Genomic DNA, 7,871 nt, shown 5'->3' on the forward strand with positions numbered 1-7,871 from the left:
CCCGGTGAACTTTTGTATTGGGAAAGTCATGCCCGGTGAACTTTTGTATTGGGAAAGTCATGCCCGGTCAACTTTTGTATTGGGAAAGTCATGCCCGGTGAACTTTTGTACTGGGAAAGTCATGCCCGGTGAACTTTTGTATGGGAAAAGTCATGCCCGGTGAACTTTTGTATGGGAAAAGTCATGCCCGGTGAACTTTTGTATTGGGAAAGTCCTGCCCGGTCAACTTTTGTATTGGGAAAGTCATGCCCGATGATCTTTTGTACTGGGAAAGTCATGCCCGGTGAACTTTTGTATTGGGAAAGTCATGCCCGGTCAACTTTTGTATTAGGAAAGTCATGCCCGGTGAACTTTTGTATGGGAAAAGTCATGCCCGGTGATCTTTTGTACTGGGAAAGTCATGCCCGTTGAACTTTTGTATTGGGAAAGTCATGCCCGGTGAACTTTTGTATTGGGAAAGTCATGCCCGGTGAACTTTTGTATTGGGAAAGTCATGCCCGGTGAACTTTTGTACTGGGAAAGTCATGCCCGGTGAACTTTTGTATTGGGAAAGTTATGCCCGGTGAACTTTTGTATTGGGAAAGTCATGCCCGGTGAACTTTTGTATTGGGAAAGTCATGCCCGGTGAACTTTTGTATGGGAAAAGTCATGCCCGGTGAACTTTTGTATGGGAAAAGTCATGCCCGGTGAACTTTTGTATTGGGAAAGTCATGCCCGGTCAACTTTTGTATTGGGAAAGTCATGCCCGGTGATCTTTTGTACTGGGAAAGTCATGCCCGGTGAACTTTTGTATGGGAAAAGTCATGCCCGGTGAACTTTTGTATTGGGAAAGTCATGCCCGGTGAACTTTTGTATTGGGAAAGTCATGCCCGGTGAACTTTTGTATTGGGAAAGTCATGCCCGGTGAACTTTTGTATTGGGAAAGTCATGCCCGGTGAACTTTTGTATTGGGAAAGTCATGCCCGGTGAACTTTTGTATTGGGAAAGTCATGCCCGGTGAACTTTTGTATTGGGAAAGTCATGCCCGGTGAACTTTTGTACTGGGAAAGTCATGCCCGGTGAACTTTTGTATTGGGAAAGTCATGCCCGGTGAACTTTTGTATGGGAAAAGTCATGCCCGGTGAACTTTTGTATGGGAAAAGTCATGCCCGGTGAACTTTTGTATTGGGAAAGTCCTGCCCGGTCAACTTTTGTATTGGGAAAGTCATGCCCGGTGATCTTTTGTACTGGGAAAGTCATGCCCGGTGAACTTTTGTATTGGGAAAGTCATGCCCGGTCAACTTTTGTATTGGGAAAGTCATGCCCGGTCAACTTTTGTATTGGGAAAGTCATGCCCGGTGATCTTTTGTACTGGGAAAGTCATGCCCGGTGAACTTTTGTATGGGAAAAGTCATGCCCGGTGAACTTTTGTATTGGGAAAGTCATGCCCGGTGAACTTTTGTATTGGGAAAGTCATGCCCGGTGATCTTTTGTACTGGGAAAGTCATGCCCGGTGAACTTTTGTATTGGGAAAGTCATGCCCGGTGAACTTTTGTATTGGGAAAGTCATGCCCGGTGAACTTTTGTACTGGGAAAGTCATGCCCGGTGAACTTTTGTATTGGGAAAGCCATGCCCGGTGAACTTTTGTATTGGGAAAGTCATGCCCGGTCAACTTTTGTATGGGAAAAGTCATGCCCGGTGAACTTTTGTATTGGGAAAGTCAGGCCCGGTCAACTTTTGTATTAGGAAAGTCATGCCCGGTGAACTTTTGTATGGGAAAAGTCATGCCCGGTGATCTTTTGTACTGGGAAAGTCATGCCCGTTGAACTTTTGTTTTGGGAAAGTCATGCCCGGTGAACTTTTGTATTGGGAAAGTCATGCCCGGTGAACTTTTGTATTGGGAAAGTCATGCCCGGTGAACTTTTGTACTGGGAAAGTCATGCCCGGTGAACTTTTGTATTGGGAAAGTTATGCCCGGTGAACTTTTGTATTGGGAAAGTCATGCCCGGTGAACTTTTGTATTGGGAAAGTCATGCCCGGTGATCTTTTGTACTGGGAAAGTCATGCCCGGTGAACTTTTGTATGGGAAAAGTCATGCCCGGTGATCTTTTGTACCGGGAAAGTCATGCCCGGTGAACTTTTGTATGGGAAAAGTCATGCCCGGTTAACTTTTGTATGGGAAAAGTCATGCCCGGTGAACTTTTGTATTGGGAAAGTCATGCCCGGTCAACTTTGTATTGGGAAAGTCATGCCCGGTGATCTTTTGTACTGGGAAAGTCATGCCCGGTGAACTTTTGTATTGGGAAAGTCATGCCCGGTCAACTTTTGTATTGGGAAAGTCATGCCCGGTCAACTTTTGTATTGGGAAAGTCATGCCCGGTGACCTTTTGTACTGGGAAAGTCATGCCCGGTGAACTTTTGTATGGGACAAGTCATGCCCGGTGATCTTTTGTACTGGGAAAGTCATGCCCGGTCAACTTTTGTATGGGAAAAGTCATGCCCGGTGAACTTTTGTATTGGGAAAGTCATGCCCGGTCAACTTTTGTATTAGGAAAGTCATGCCCGGAGAACTTTTGTACTGGGAAAGTCATGCCCGGTGAACTTTTGTATTGGGAAAGTCATGCCCGGTCAACTTTTGTATTGGGAAAGTCATGCCCGGTGATCTTTTGTACTGGGAAAGTCATGCCCGGTGAACTTTTGTATTGGGAAAGACATGCCCGGTGATCTTTAGTACTAGGAAAGTCATGCCCGGTGAACTTTTGTATTGGGAAAGTCATGCCCGGTGAACTTTTGTATTGGGAAAGTTATGCCCGGTGAACTTTTGTACTGGGAAAGTCATGCCCGGTGAACTTTTGTACTGGGAAAGTCATGCCCGGTCAACTTTTGTACTGGGAAAGTCATGCCCGGTGAACTTTTGTACTGGGAAAGTCATGCCCGGTCAACTTTTGTATTGGGAAAGTCATGCCCGGTGATCTTTTGTACTGGGAAAGTCATGCCCGGTGAACTTTTGTACTGGGAAAGTCATGCCCGGTGAACTTTTGTATTGGGAAAGTCATGCCCGGTGAACTTTTGTACTGGGAAAGTCATGCCCGGTGAACTTTTGTATTGGGAAAGTCATGCCCGGTGAACTTTTGTATTGGGAAAGTCATGCCCGGTGAACTTTTGTATTGGGAAAGTCATGCCCGGTGAACTTTTGTATTGGGAAAGTCATGCCCGGTGAACTTTTGTACTGGGAAAGTCATGCCCGGTGAACTTTTGTATTGGGAAAGTCATGCCCGGAGAACTTTTGTATTGGGAAAGTCATGCCCGGTGAACTTTTGTATTGGGAAAGTCATGCCCGGTGAACTTTTGTATTGGGAAAGTCATGCCCGGTGAACTTTTGTATTGGGAAAGTCATGCCCGGTGAACTTTTGTATTGGGAAAGTCATGCCCGGTCAACTTTTGTATTGGGAAAGTCATGCCCGGTGAACTTTTGTACTGGGAAAGTCATGCCCGGTGAACTTTTGTATTGGGAAAGTCATGCCCGGTGAACTTTTGTATGGGAAAAGTCATGCCCGGTGAACTTTTGTATGGGAAAAGTCATGCCCGGTGAACTTTTGTATTGGGAAAGTCATGCCCGGTGAACTTTTGTATTGGGAAAGTCATGCCCGGTGAACTTTTGTATTGGGAAAGTCATGCCCGGTGAACTTTTGTATTGGGAAAGTCATGCCCGGTCAACTTTTGTATTGGGAAAGTCATGCCCGGTGAACTTTTGTACTGGGAAAGTCATGCCCGGTGAACTTTTGTATTGGGAAAGTCATGCCCGGTGAACTTTTGTATGGGAAAAGTCATGCCCGGTGAACTTTTGTATGGGAAAAGTCATGCGCGGTCAACTTTTGTATTGGGAAAGTCATGCCCGGTCAACTTTTGTATTGGGAAAGTCATGCCCGGTGATCTTTTGTACTGGGAAAGTCATGCCCGGTGAACTTTTGTATGGGAAAAGTCATGCCCGGTGATCTTTTGTACTGGGAAAGTCATGCCCGGTGAACTTTTGTATTGGGAAAGTCATGCCCGGTCAACTTTTGAATTGGGAAAGTCATGCCCGGTGATCTTTTGTACTGGGAAAGTCATGCCCGGTGAACTTTTGTATGGGAAAAGTCATGCCCGGTGAACTTTTGTATGGGTAAAGTCATGCCCGGTGAACTTTTGTATTGGGAAAGTCATGCCCGGTCAACTTTTGTATTGGGAAAGTCATGCCCGGTGATCTTTTGTACTGGGAAAGTCATGCCCGGTGAACTTTTGTATTGGGAAAGTCATGCCCGGTCAACTTTTGTATTGGGAAAGTCATGCCCGGTCAACTTTTGTATTGGGAAAGTCATGCCCGGTGAACTTTTGTATTGGGAAAGTCATGCCCGGTCAACTTTTGTATTGGGAAAGTCATGTCCGGTGATCTTTTGTACTGGGAAAGTCATGCCCGGTGAACTTTTGTATTGGGAAAGTCATGCCCGGTGAACTTTTGTATGGGAAAAGTCATGCCCGGTGAACTTTTGTATTGGGAAAGTCATGCCCGGTGAACTTTTGTACTGGGAAAGTCATGCCCGTTGAACTTTTGTACTGGGAAAGTCATGCCCGGTGAACTTTTGTATTGGGAAAGTCATGCCCGGTGAACTTTTGTATTGGGAAAGTCATGCCCGGTGAACTTTTGTATTGGGAAAGTCATGCCCGGTGAACTTTTGTATTGGGAAAGTCATGCCCGGTCAACTTTTGTATTGGGAAAGCCATGCCCGGTCAACTTTTGTATGGGAAAAGTCATGCCCGGTGAACTTTTGTATTGGGAAAGTCATGCCCGGTCAACTTTTGTATTAGGAAAGTCATGCCCGGTGAACTTTTGTATGGGAAAAGTCATGCCCGGTGATCTTTTGTACTGGGAAAGTCATGCCCGGTGAACTTTTGTATTGGGAAAGTCATGCCCGGTCAACTTTTGTATTAGGAAAGTCATGCCCGGTGAACTTTTGTACTGGGAAAGTCATGCCCGGTGAACTTTTGTATTGGGAAAGTCATGCCCGGTCAACTTTTGTATTGGGAAAGTCATGCCCGGTGAACTTTTGTATTGGGAAAGTCATGCCCGGTGAACTTTTGTACTGGGAAAGTCATGCCCGGTGAACTTTTGTATTGGGAAAGTCATGCCCGGTGAACTTTTGTATTGGGAAAGTCATGCCCGGTGAACTTTTGTTTTGGGAAAGTCATGCCCGGTGAACTTTTGTATTGGGAAAGTCATGCCCGGTGAACTTTTGTATTGGGAAAGTCATGCCCGGTGAACTTTTGTATTGGGAAAGTCATGCCCGGTCAACTTTTGTATTGGGAAAGTCATGCCCGGTGAACTTTTGTACTGGGAAAGTCATGCCCGGTGAACTTTTGTATTGGGAAAGTCATGCCCGGTGAACTTTTGTATGGAAAAAGTCATGCCCGGTGAACTTTTGTATGGGAAAAGTCATGCCCGGTGAACTTTTGTATTGGGAAAGTCATGCCCGGTCAACTTTTGTATTGGGAAAGTCATGCCCGGTGAACTTTTGTATTAGGAAAGTCATGCCCGGTCAACTTTTGTATTGGGAAAGTCATGCCCGGTGATCTTTTGTACTGGGAAAGTCATGCCCGGTGAACTTTTGTATGGGAAAAGTCATGCCCGGTGAACTTTTGTATTGGGAAAGTCATGCCCGGTGAACTTTTGTATTGGGAAAGTCATGAACGGTCAACTTTTGTATTAGGAAAGTCATGCCCGGTGAACTGGGAAAGTCATGCCCGGTGAACTTTTGTATTGGGAAAGTCATGCCCGGTCAACTTTTGTATTGGGAAAGTCATGCCCGGTGATCTTTTGTACTTTGAAATTCATGCCCGGTGAACTTTTGTATTGGGAAAGTCATGCCCGGTGATCTTTTGTACTGGGAAAGTCATGCCCGGTGAACTTTTGTATTGGGAAAGTCATGCCCGGTGAACTTTTGTATTGGGAAAGTCATGCCCGGTGATCTTTTGTACTGGGAAAGTCATGCCCGGTGAACTTTTGTATTGGGAAAGTCATGCCCGGTGAACTTTTGTATTGGGAAAGTCATGCCCGGTCAACTTTTGTATTGGGAAAGTCATGCCCGGTGATCTTTTGTACTGGGAAAGTCATGCCCGGTCAACTTTTGTATGGGAAAAGTCATGCCCGGTGAACTTTTGTACTGGGAAAGTCATGCCCGGTGAACTTTTGTATTGGGAAAGTCATGCCCGGTCAACTTTTGTATTGGGAAAGTCATGTCCGGTGATCTTTTGTACTGGGAAAGTCATGCCCGGTGAACTTTTGTATTGGGAAAGTCATGCCCGGTGAACTTTTGTATGGGAAAAGTCATGCCCGGTGAACTTTTGTATGGGAAAAGTCATGCCCGGTTAACTTTTGTATTGGGAAAGTCATGCCCGGTGAACTTTTGTATTGGGAAAGTCATGCCCGGTGAACTTTTGTATTGGGAAAGTCATGCCCGGTGAACTTTTGTATTGGGAAAGTCATGCCCGGTGAACTTTTGTATTGGGAAAGTCATGCCCGGTGAACTTTTGTATTGGGAAAGTCATGCCCGGTGAACTTTTGTATTGGGAAAGTCATGCCCGGTGAACTTTTGTACTGGGAAAGTCATGCCCGGTGAACTTTTGTATTGGGAAAGTCATGCCCGGTGAACTTTTGTATGGGAAAAGTCATGCCCGGTGAACTTTTGTATGGGAAAAATCATGCCCGGTGAACTTTTGTATTGGGAAAGTCATGCCCGGTCAACTTTTGTATTGGGAAAGTCATGCCCGGTGATCTTTTGTACTGGGAAAGTCATGCCCGGTGAACTTTTGTATTGGGAAAGTCATGCCCGGTCAACTTTTGTATTGGGAAAGTCATGCCCGGTCAACTTTTGTTTGGGAAAGTCATGCCCGGTGATCTTTTGTACTGGGAAAGTCATGCCCGGTGAACTTTTGTATGGGAAAAGTCATGCCCGGTGATCTTTTGTACTGGGAAAGTCATGCCCGGTCAACTTTTGTATGGGAAAAGTCATGCCCGGTGAACTTTTGTATTGGGAAAGTCATGCCCGGTCAACTTTTGTATTATTAAAGTCATGCCCGGTGAACTTTTGTACTGGGAAAGTCATGCCCGGTGAACTTTTGTATTGGGAAAGTCATGCCCGGTCAACTTTTGTATTGGGAAAGTCATGCCCGGTGATCTTTTGTACTGGGAAAGTCATGCCCGGTGAACTTTTGTATTGGGAAAGTCATGCCCGGTGAACTTTTGTATGGGAAAAGTCATGCCCGGTGAACTTTTGTATTGGGAAAGTCATGCCCGGTGATCTTTTGTACTGGGAAAGTCATGCCCGGTGAACTTTTGTATTGGGAAAGTCATGCCCGGTCAACTTTTGTATTGGGAAAGTCATGCCCGGTGAACTTTTGTATTGGGAAAGTCATGCCCGGTGATCTTTTGTACTGGGAAAGTCATGCCCGGTGAACTTTTGTATGGGAAAAGTCATGCCCGGTGATCTTTTGTACTGGGAAAGTCATGCCCGGTCAACTTTTGTATGGGAAAAGTCATGCCCGGTGAACTTTTGTATTGGGAAAGTCATGCCCGGTCAACTTTTGTATTAGGAAAGTCATGCCCGGTGAACTTTTGTACTGGGAAAGTCATGCCCGGTGAACTTTTGTATTGGGAAAGTCATGCCCGGTCAACTTTTGTATTGGGAAAGTCATGCCCGGTGATCTTTTGTACTGGGAAAGTCATGCCCGGTGAACTTTTGTATTGGGAAAGTCATGCCCGGTGATCTTTTGTACTGGGAAAGTCATGCCCGGTGAACTTTTGTATTGGGAAAGTCATGCCCGGTGAACTTTAGTACTGGGAAAGTCATGCCCGGTG

Source organism: Musca autumnalis, unplaced genomic scaffold, assembly GCF_047663935.1.
Source record: "Musca autumnalis isolate F117 unplaced genomic scaffold, ASM4766393v1 scaffold_200, whole genome shotgun sequence".
NCBI lineage: Eukaryota > Metazoa > Arthropoda > Insecta > Diptera > Muscidae > Musca > Musca autumnalis.